Here is a 12,362-nt window from a genome sequence, read left to right as displayed (position 1 = left end):
AGGATGGCAATGAGTTTGGTTTAGGCAACCTCCACTTCAGGTCTCTTTACTTTCCCACAATGCTTCTTTTCCTGGATCTCAATAGTCTCTTGTTGCAGTCCTCGTCTTTCTAATTATTTTTACTTAAGCTCCTTGCACTCCCAGCCTTCTGGCTAAGTCTCACGGAAGCAGCACAAATTTTTGCTGAGTTCTTACTGTGTCAGATACTGCTATGGATGCTAGTTAGTTTAGTTCTTATCTCCTATTGCTCAAGGGAACCTCAACTTTCTCCAACAAGAGGCCTTTCACAGTCCCTTAAGGATATTTTCTTAAACAAACAACAAAAAAATCAATTGTTTTGGATGAAAGCTCTTACTCTTTTATGTGACAAGAGGTCTGTAGTCAGTTATTTTTGTCATTTTTTTTTTTTTTCCTTTTACATCTCTAGGGCTGCTCTCTCTCTTCCAGTCTTTGGGACTCTGGGAGTAGTCATGGCCAAGTCTAAGAACCACACCAAGCACAACCAGTACCAAAGATGACACAGAAATGACGTCAAGAAATCCTAATCACAATGATATGAATCATGTTCCTGAGGAACATGAGCTTTGCCAAGAACCACAACAAGAAGGGCGTGAGGAAGATTCAGGCCAACAACGCCAAGACCGTGGATGCACATGCTGAGGCTATCAAGGTGTCGGGGGCTGGCCTCGACAAGGGGGTTCGGTTCACGAAGTTGAGAGATCTGGCGGCGACAACGACAGATAAAGAATACGTACCAAGACACAAAGAGAGAGACACATAGACACCCTGGAACTAGAGTGGGTGTGTAACTGATGTCAGACAGATCCTGCATTGTAAACATTGTGGCTATGCATGCCGTTTGCACACCTTGCCAACTGCAGTGCCTGCCCGAGCTGCAAGCCGTAATGCATGCGGGCTTCGGTCTGCGCCCCAGTTTTATTTCGGGGAGGAGCTTTACACAAAGGAAGGCGGGGTTTGTTAAGACGGGGTACAGAAGTGAAATGTGATTAATCGTTCAACACAGGACACAAGGATTTACAGGTACAAATTCTAAAACATACATCACAAATTGTCTTGATAATCTAACATCCTTAATTTTCCAGAAATTCCAGCAAATTATTATATGGCACTTTTTGGGTTCAAATCCCAAGACTGCAACTTGGTTTCTCAAGCCTAATGAACATACCTATAGCACCTAATCTTGAATGGGAACAAGGTGAAAAGGTTTGGGAGGAATCCTGCTGTTTCAGCTGCCTGGGCCAGGTGTGCAGGAGGAAGCGAGCCGCTTAGGTGAATGGGCTGCAACTGGAAGCGATTTAAGATGGCAGTCCTTTTGTTCTTTAAACAAACACCTGGAAGTCACCAATCTACTTTGAGTTAATTCCTTGGGCAGCCTGGCTCCAGCAAACTTGCCTTTGGAACTTTTACAGCCTCAGCTTTAGGAGCAATTTTTTTGTTTTAATATTTGTCCATGGGTATCAAGGGTTCATGTATTAAGTTAATATCAAACATAACTGAATAATTTGATAAAGAACAGTTTGGACATACTAGCTCAGTGGCCAGAGTTTGTTCCTTAGAGAGATTTGTTCCCAGAACCTTACACACTGCTAACACAGTGGAGACATTGAGAGAGGCACATTAGGAAACCCTTTTCTCAGAGGCTACAGTTACAGGGGTTTGAAGCATAGCATGAATTAAGAGGACTAAAGAGAATTATACAGAGCTAGCCCCACAGTGAGTTCGCAAACGCCAATGAACCCGGGATGTCCGGAGGATACTTCCTTGAGCCCACAGGGTCTCTGGCCAGCAGAAACCCTGTGCAGGGTTGACATGAGTAGGAACTGACTTGATGACACTAAATGACAACAGAAGATAAAATGTTTCCAGGAGGTATGATTAGCTGTGTCATAGGCTACTGTTTTGGGAGTCTTGGTATGGCACTGTTGGGTAAGCACTTGACCATAAAGTTAATTTGAACCGCAAGGCCAATGGTTCAAACTCACCAGCTGCTCCTCAGAAACCTGGTGCAGGGTTGCTATTAGTTGAAACAGACTTGACGGCACTTAACAACAACATGCTGCTGTTTTAGTTAGTGTGCTGTAACAAAATTCTACAAAGTGAGTGACTTTAAAGAACAGAAATGTATTGTCTCACAGTTTTGAAGGCTAGAAATTAGGGCATCAGCTTTTGGGGAAGATATTCCCTTATTAGTAGGCCCAGGTATTACTTGACGTTCCTTGACTTGTAGATGGCTCGTGACATGGGAAACACCTTCTGCCTGTGTGTACTTACTCTGCTCTTTCTATAAGACCCTCAGGAAGGATTAGGGTTAGGACCCATCCTACTCAGGTATTATTATTAACATAATAAAAGGAAACCTTTATTACCAAACAGAGTCATATTTACAGGTATAGGGATTATAACTTCAACATAACTAATTTTGGGGCACAATCCAGTCCATAATTGTTACTAATAGATAGGCAAAGTGGGGATTAAGAGCTGGACTATGCCACAAAAAAAGTGGTTGATGATCTTCACAATAACCTTTTAGGACAATGGTGGGGACAAAATCTGATTGGAGTGAATTTAAAGAAGAAATTTGAGAGTCCCTTTCACTATAAAACAAATAGAAACCGCAAAGAACATATTTTCTATGGCATTACTGACCTTGCAGGAAGTCGAGGAATTCTCAAAGGGGTAAAATAATTAAAATAAATAAATAAAATATAACCAAAAAACTGAGCAAAGATCAGAATGATAAGCAGTAAGCTGCTCTTGCTTGACAGGAGATTCAGGGAGTACCTGAAGATTCATAATTCTCAGCATTAACTATGTCTGTTCAAATACCCTCATTCCAGGAATCTACTCTTTCCCTCTAAGTGCCTTAACTTTGTTGTGAGAGACCTGGTGGAGTCAGACATTCAATTGATGTTACAATTTTGGGGAACCATTCCAGTCAGTCCTTGGACATGGTGCTCAGCTATGTTGTTGTTGTTAAGTACTGTGGAGTCGGTTCTGACTCATATACCCTGCACAGGGTTTCCGAGGCTGAAAATCTTTACGGGAGCAGAAATCCTCAACTTTCTCCCACGGAACAGCTGGTAGTTTGGTAAGGTGGTGGGTCAGAGAAAAAGAGGGTGACCCCCAGCGAGATCGTTTGGCAAAGTGTCGGCATCAATGGGCTCAAATGTGGCGACAACTGTGAGGTTGGCCCAGGATCGGGTAGTGTTTCCTTCTGTTGTTCATAGGGTCGCTATGAGTAGGTACTGACTCGATGGTACCTAACCACACCAGAACTCTAATGGACTCTGTAGGATAAGCACTGGACTACTAACCACAAAGTTGATAGTTCAAACCTACTAGCTACTCCTTGGGAACACTATATAGGGTTGTTATGAGTTGGAACAGATTTGAGGGCACTTCACAACAACAACAATGAGTAATAGATGCATGGATAAACAGACTGAATGGGTGTGGAAGGTAGAGTGGGAATATACCCATGAATAAATACAGATTTGATAGAGGATATTTCTACATGTGTATTTACTAGTGCTGCAAATATTTCCATGGATGTGGTGGAGCGTACTATGGGCAAAGCATACCAGTTGCTCCTTGGAAATCCCATACAGGGTCACTATGAGTTGGCACTGACTTGATGACACTTAACAGCAACGACAACAATGAGTCTAAAGAGTCTTGGTGTGGTATTATAGTATAAGCACTGGACTGCTAACAGCAGAGTCAGCGATTCAAACCCACACTCCTTGGAAACCCTATACAGGGTCACTATGAGTCTGAACTGACTTGATGGCATGGAACAGCAACAAAATGAGTCTAAAACAAGTATAGTACTGAGAGAATGTGTTGGCAGTCATCCACTGACCACGAAGACTGTATAAACACATTTTGTTTGGAATAAACCTGTGCGTGTATGAACTAGAACTTTAGTAGCATTTTTTTTTTTTTAACTTATTCTTGTGGTGTCACCTGAATTAAACCAGAACTCTATTTCTAGGGAAGAAGATAGACAACAGAACTCTCCAGCAAAATCTACATACTACTGTCATTCTATCAGCTATTACATTTCTTAGACATGAGAACTTCTTACACATAACCAAACACCTGGGTGGAATGAATAACTAGCTCAGAAAGTTCAGGACCATGGTCTCAGGGGTCACCGGTAAGTTGATATAGTCCACAAAGACAACCTTTGTTCTACACCCTGTTTTTGTGAGTAGAGTGAGATCTTGAATGTTCATGAATGACCACATAAGATGCAACTATTGGTCTCTCCCTGTACAGAGGAATGAAGAATGAAGAAAATCGATTCACTACCCTGACCTGCACCAACCTCACAATCGTTACGCTTCAGCTCATTGTTGCTGTCACTATGCCAAGCCATCTCATTGAGGGTCTTCCTCTTTTTTGCTGACCCTCCACTTTACCTAGCATGAGGTTCTTCTCCAGGGACTGGTATCTCCTGAATATGTCCCAAGTATGAAAGACTAAGTCTGAATTTGTCCCAAGTATGAAAGATTAAGTCTTATCATTCTGGCTTCTAAGGAGCAATCTGGTTGTACTTCTTCCAACACAGATTTTTCTGTTCTTTTGCCAGTCCATGGTATTTTTAATATTTTCCAACACCATAACTCAAATGCGTGAATTATTCTACAGTCTTCCTTATACATTATCCAATTTTCATATGCATATGAGGTTATGAAATACCATGGCTTGGATCAGGTGCACGTTTGCTCTTGAATACTTTAAAGAGGTCTTGTGTAGCAAAGAAAATTTGGGAAGACCTAAAAGATCAAGGCACAAAGGTCAGTCAGAAGATTATGGTGACTATTTTTTTGTAATCCCAAGGGGATAATCTTGGTAGATACTCTCAAGGAGCACATGGGCTTATTCTGAAGAAGGTTTCAGAAAATTGCGAACTGCATTGGTGAGAAAAAGATCAGGAAAGTTGCACTAAGGAATTTTTCTTCTGTCATGACAATTCTTTGTGGATAGGAAGGGTTGTACTAGGAGAATTTCACTGGGAAACCTTACCCCATCCACCTTACAGCCTTGATCTTACCCCTTCAGACTTCTTTTGCTTCCCAAACTCGAAAAACATTTCAAAGGAACACATGATTTGTGTCCCTTGAGGATGCTATAACTGCTGTTTGGACTAGTGTAGAGGCAAGAACGCAGTATTCTTCAGGGAAGGGTTAGAGAGATGGAGGAAACACCACCTTCAGAAGTATACAGACATATTCCTCAGTACACTGGGCTTATAGGGATGAGCAACTTAGACTTCGGTACCAAAATTGGGAGGGTACAAAGGCACAAAGAGGCTGGCTTACAAGTTTTCATAAAGGTGCTTATGTCAGAATGTGGGGAGTAAGACAGAAACCCAACTGAATAATATCCGTCCTGTTCAGATGGGTCTGGTGATGAGGGGGATAAGACTTTATGATACAATTGTGAGTAGTTGTTTTCAGCTGTAATGGCGATTGTCACAACTGCAAATGTAGATTGTCACAACTGTAAATGAGAAATGCAGTGTGCCTGCGGACAGGAGGAGGGCTTGTAAAATATGTCCTTCAGACATTTAAACAAATACGTATTTACAATGTGGTATATGTATACCAAAAAAAAAAAAGGTAATTGAGGTAAATACTGTTGGCTAAATGTGCATGGAATGTATTTTAATCATTACAATGATCTGCTGAATGTAAAAAAAAAATGTATATGTGGAAGTTTTCAAAATGGGAAGAGGGGTATATATTAAAGGTATCTTTGAAGTTAGCTTTGTATAGTTTAACAGTTATTTTATTAGTTTAATCCTCACCTTTATTTTTCTTGAAAATAATTTTATAAAAGTCTGTTTATGTCATAAAAATAAATGAGCCATCAAGCCACACACACATGCAAAAACACACACAAGTATATAGACATAGATGGAGGAAAAGTCAAGAAACAATTACTTCACATTTTGATATTTTTATTTAATAAAAATTTCTATGATTTTTTTATTTAAAAAAAGTCCTTATTGTGAAATGAGTGAAGGTTTACAGGACAGACCATCATTTTTATATTCAACAAATCATTGCAATACTTACAATCCCTTCCATGTACCATCAGCTAACAATATTTATCTCTACTACCCCCTGCCTTTTATTTGATACACACATACCACATTGAAAATATATATTCGTTTAATTATTCAAAGGGCACATTTTACAAGCCAGCCTTCTGCCCCCAGGCACACTGCCTTTCTCAGTCCATGGTCCTATAGTCCCCTGCTGCTTTATCTCTCTATGCCAGCACCTCTGTTACCATCTCTGTTGTTACAACTTTTCTGGTCAGGATTTCTCGCTCCTCTCATACTCTTCCCTCTTGACAGTCCTAGGGTCCTCTGTTCTGAAATGCCATAATAACTGTTCCCCAATTTCAGTTATACCTCTTCTACGTTTTCAGTTGTGACAATCGCCATTAGTTCTAACACCAATTATTCACAATTGAGTATTTAGGGTCATTCTGACCCTAAGCACCCTCATGAAAGGTTGCAAACCAGCCACTTCAAGGCTTTGTAGCCTCCCAGTTTTGGTAACTGACATCTAGGTTGCCCATTCCTGGCAACCCAGTGTGCTGAGGAGGCAAACTTGATCCTTGATATGAAGAAACCTTCCCTTTTGGTTGGAATTTTAGGCAACTTCATCTAAAAGAAAAGGTCCAGTTAATCAAATTGTAGTAAATTGCGCTTGTTCCCTGTATCAAAACTATTTTATTTTCTTCTGATTGAGTTCTGGTCAGCAAACCATCCAAACTAAGTCAAATGGATACTATCCACAAGTTTGGGAGTTCTTGCACACTTCTTCCCACTTCAGACCAGCTGGCTGCTCACTCTTAACTCTAGCCTCCAGGGGTTAGGTCAGTGTCCCTGGGCTCTGGGGTTCAAATGTCTTCCTGAAGTTCAAACCAGCCAGCCTTTCCTCTTCTCTCTTTCATCTAAATGTCATCTGGTATCTATGGAACATGGCCAAACACAGCCTGTGTCTTCATTGCTGCATTTTCCCTATTTCCATTCACCAGTTGACCAGGGTGGTCACCAGCAAGCCTACAAGAATGTTCATGTGTTCCCTTTGGGTTTCAGTCTTAGAAAGGGATTTACCCCTATGGGCTGACTTTTCTTGCCTTGATGGCTCCAAGGAAAACAACTTGCTTGATATTGTCACTGCCAAACAATCTGCTCTACCCTGGTCCCTCCTGTCTTTCATTCAAGAAGCATCTTCTGCTCTTTTAGCCATTCAGGGTTGGTCTGCATGTCTTCCAATTAGGAATGTCTCACCTCAGAAAGGTTATGAGTGAGGCTCAGGATTCCACCCAAGGCCCCATTCTCCACAAAGACTTAACAGGAAGTCTGTTTCCCTGTGCACATTCTAGCATCCTTTTAGATAACCCAGTTAGTTTTAGGCTTAAGACAGACTTACAGGGTTTCTGTAATCATAGCTCCCAATATTCCTTTCTATTCTACTTAAATGTCTGTATTACAATAGTAGGCAAGTGAAACTAATATCCATAAAACATCCTTAACATTATTTTCCCTCTTTACCCATTCAGACTATGTCTCTATCCCTATTATCACAGAACCCTGTTGTTCTAAGGCTGTGCATACACCACAATCTACCTCTATCCCATTTAGCCCATGCATATCTCCCTAAATCTTCCCCGATCATCCCCATTCATCTACTCCTATCCCCTTCTTGTGCATTGCCCTCTCCCTCCTTTATATTGCCCTCTCCTTTGTCACCTGAGCTATCATGCATCTCTCTTCTAGCCTGTGAGTTAATGTTTCCTTCCTCCCTCACCAGATAATCCTTGAAGAACTATTCATTTAGTATGGAAATCTATTCTTAAGATTTTATGTTAATGGTCTTAAGCAATATCTGTCGGTTTGTGCCTAATTTCACTCAGCATTATGTCCTTAAGGCTCATTCATGCTATGAGGTGTTTGCAGCTTCATCATTATTCTTCAAGGCAGTATTCCATTGTGTGTATGTACAAAATTTGTTTATCCATTCTTCCATTGATGAATACCTCAGCTGTTTTCATCTTTTTTTTTTCTACTGTGAATAATGCTGTGATGAACATTAGTGTGCATATATCTACTTGCATTCTGGCTCGTATTTCTTGTGGCTATATACCAAGTAGAGAAATTGCTGAATCATAAGATATTTTTATTTCCAACTTTCTAAGGAAGCACCATACTGTTTTCCAGAGTGGTTGAATGATTTTACAGTCCCACCAAAAATGTAGGAAGGTCCCAGTCTCTCCACACCTTCATCATCATTTGTTATCTTCTGTTTTTTTTGAAGTTCGTTATTACTTCTGGTGTGAGATGATATCTTATTGTTGTTTTGATTTGCATCTCTCTAATGGTGCATACAATGTATTGCATTAGGTAAATCTGCTGCACAAGACCTTTTTAAAGTGTTGAAGAGCAAAGATGTTAGCTTGAGGACTAAGGTGCGCCTGACCCAAGCCATGGTATTTTCAATAAGCTCATATGCATGTGAAAACTGGACAGTGAAAAAGGAAGACTGTAGAAGAATTGATGCTTTTGAGTTATGGTGTTGGAGGAGAATATCAAAAGTGCCATGGACTGCCAAAAATAACCAATAGATCTGTTTTGGAAGAAGTGCAGCCACAGTGCTCCCAGGAGGCCCAGATGGCCAAACTTTGTCTCTGATACTTTGGACATATTGTCAGGAGGGACCAGTCACTGGAGAAGGAAATAATGTTTGTTAAGGTTCAAACTCATCAGCTGCTCCTTGGAAACCCTATACAGGTTCACTGTGGGTCAGAATAGACTTGACAGCACTTAGCAGCAACAACAACAAATGGTTAATGATTGTGAGAAATTTCTTTCTGTTTGTTGGCTGCCTGAATGTCTTCCTTGGTGAAGTGTTGGTTCATGCCCTGTGCCCATATTTTAATTGGGTTATTTAACTTTTTCTTGTAGAAGAAGTCTTGTAGAGGTGTTGCAGTTTCCTATAAATTTTAGGCATTAGTTCCTTGTCTGATATGTCATTACAAATATTTTTTCCCCCTAGTCTGTGGGATCTCTGTATTCTTTTGGTGAAATCTCTTGCTGCAGATAAGTTTCCAATTTTTAGTGTGAACAGTCATCTATGTTGTCTTCTATTGTTCATTTGTGCTTTATCATGTTTGATAGTCTATGCATGCCATGTTGTATTAGAGCCTTTAAGTTTGACTTTGTTTTTTTTTTCATTATGACCTTTATAGCTCTGGGATTTATGCTGGGGACAGCATATGCAGACCCTGGGTTGATCAGTGGCAGCCCCATTAAGCCAGCTCTGAATATAATCAGTTTAACCCAGATGCTCTTCTTCCTCCTGAAAGTATATAGGAATATTAAGAACAATGTAGCATTTTAGGTATAGATAAATGAAGCCCAGTGCCTGAGATCTTGCTCACAAACAAAAGTTTGCAAAGTGTACAGAGACAGCTTGGCTCCTTTCAGGAACCTTGCTTTATTTTATGTATCCTTAAGAAACCGCATGTTGCTACTCTTGATCATTTAAGCCTAAAAGTTAACATATAACAGCTTGATTGAAAATTCTTTCTGTAAAAATAAAAATGTTAGCTTGTTAAGATAAACTATGAAAATATCTTAAAAGTTGTTCCTGTGAATCATTATGTCCTGTTTTGAATGATTAATCACATTTCAATTCCGTATCCTGTCTTAATTACATCCTCCCTTTGTGACATCCTCCCTGAGTGAATTACATCCTTCCTTTGTAACAAATCCTTCCCTAAAAAGAGAATAAAAGGCTGAGGTAAAGTGAGTTCTACATGCAATGCTGTGCAATGCTGTGCAATGCTAGACAAAATGTTTGCAGATCTGTCTACCTGCCAGCTTGCATCATGTCTATGCGTCTGTCTTTTTGTATATATTTCACCTCTCTCTTTCTCTATCACTTTCGCCGCCAGATCTCCCTTCTTCATGACACTCACACTCCCTTGTCGAGGAGAGACCCCGACATAGGACCGCAAAAGATTTACATTTAGATTTTTAATCTATGTTGAACTAGTTTTTGTATATGGTGTGAGATATAGGTCTTATTTCATTTTACCAGTACCATTTATTAAAGAGACTATCTCTTACCTATTTAGTGTATTTTGGCTAGTTGTCAAATATTTACTTCAGAGTTTTCGATTCTGTTCCATTTACATTCAACAAATCATATACCTTCTTTCATTACAATGATTATAATCCCTTCCATGTACCATCAGTTAACAGTATTTCTTTCTATTCATTTTAGCTCTTTTTTTTTTTTTAAACACTCAGGTGTATGTAATAATTTATACCACCAAAGGGCATATCCTGCAAGCCTGCCTCCTGGCCACCAGTACCGCTGCTTCTCTGGATAAGGTCTCATATTCTGCTTGTGCTCTACTACCTTGATAGTCCTAGGGTACTTTATTTCTGGACTGTAAGATTAACTACTCCGTGTTTTTGTTACAAAACTTCTACCTTTATAATCGTGACAGTCGCAATTAGTCATGATAACAATTATTCACTATTGAATCATAAAAATCGTATTCCCATCTCTTCACCAGACCTATTTAGACAAGATGAAAACTATTCAGTGGTGACTCTTTCTTCCCCCACACACTACTAAACTAAACTCCCCCTTGAATCCTTGTAAGCTAGTTACTTTGTGCCTGTATTGCCCCCTCATTTTAGGTAGCCAATGTCTAAGTTGCCATCCCTATCTGCCTTGCGTATAGAGGCGATAGCTTTGATACTTCATGTGAAGACTCCTTCCCTCTCTGTTGGTATTTAGAGTTACTACCTCCATGAGCATAGGTCAAGTTAATCAAATTGTATCAATTTACCCATGTTTCCTTTATAAAAAAATTTTTTTTTATCTTCCTCTAGTCGCCATCCTCTTTTTTTTGCCTTTTTCTCTTTCTTCTTGTTGACGGTGGTAGTGCTAGTAGCCAACTTATGACCTTGAGAAAGGAAGTTACTATCCAAGAATTATGAAGCAGGAGAGTGGGAACCTGTGTCTGAGAAGAGTGGAACCTCCATCTTAGCCCTGAGGTTCTTTTATATGTGACAATATGTGTTCTAAACTAGATTAGTTTCTGCTTTGCTAAGTGAACTCAAGTACTAACTGGTATAAAGGTCTTTGAAACTAGAAGGAATATAGAAGCAATAACTTAAAACCCAACTGGTCCAGAAGAGATCAGTAAGGGAAAAACAAACAAACAAACAACAACAACAACAACAATAACAATAAAATGCCCCCAAACACAAAACAAACAAGCAATGTAGGAAAAAATAACAAGAACAACAAAACAGAATTGCAGAATCATAGATAAAAATCAAGTTGATTTACTTTTTAGAAGGGATGCACCAAAAAATAATAACACAGCAAGATTGCAATATAAATGGATGGCTAAATATATGTGAGGAATATGTTAACCAAAAGAAAACAAGGTTAGCCATGTAAGTATGTAACGAAGTGAATTAAAGTCAAGATCTTTTTTTAAAAAAATATTTTTTATTTAAGGTTTTTATTGTGGATTGAATGAAAGTTTACAGAGACACCATCAGTTTCACATTCAACAATTCATATAACTTGTTTCATTACATTGATTATAATCCCCCCACCCCCATATACCATCAGTTAAATAAAGTATTTCTCTTTATCCACTTTAGCTTTTTAAAAAACACACAAACAAAAATCCCACTCAGGCATATATAATAATTTACATCTCCAAAGGGCACATTCTGCAAGTCTGCTCCTGGCCACTAGTTCTTAGTCCTTCTCTTCTTAGTTGATGAAGCTAGAGTCCTCAGCTGCTCCCCCTCTCCATGCCCCCATCTCTGGCGCTGCTGCTTCTCTGGATAAGGTCCCACATTCTATTTGTGCGTTCCTCTCTTGATGGTCCTAGGGCCCTCTGTTTCTGGACTGTAAGATCAACCACTCCCCCTTTTATGTTATGAAACTTCTACCTTTACAAGTGTGACAGTCACGATTAATCATGATAACAGTTATTCACTATTGAATCTTACAAATCATATCCCCATCTCCTTTCACCAGACCCATCTAGACAAGATGGCAGCTATTCAGTGGGTACTCTTTCTTTCCCCCCACACTCTTTAAACTAAGCTTCTTCTTGAAATCTTGTAAGCCAGTCACTTCGTGCCTTTATTGCCCCCTCATTTTAGATAGCCAATGTATAAGTTGCCCATCCCTATCTACCCTGTGTACAGAGTGGATAACATTGAAACTTGATTTGAAGACTCTTTCCCTCTCTGTTGGTATTTAGAGTAACTA

General features: G+C 39.6%; 1 pseudogene; it reads left to right on the top strand.

The window, feature by feature from the left end:
- Window positions 1-562: 562 nt before the first annotated feature.
- Window positions 563-12,362, top strand: part of LOC102819922 — an 88,671-nt pseudogene continuing 76,871 nt past the window's right edge.

The sequence above is a fragment of the Chrysochloris asiatica genome, unplaced genomic scaffold (genome assembly GCF_000296735.1).
Source record: "Chrysochloris asiatica unplaced genomic scaffold, ChrAsi1.0 scaffold00138, whole genome shotgun sequence".
NCBI lineage: Eukaryota > Metazoa > Chordata > Mammalia > Afrosoricida > Chrysochloridae > Chrysochloris > Chrysochloris asiatica.
Note: the sequence above shows the minus strand (reverse complement) of the source record. Positions and strands in the feature narration are given on the sequence as shown.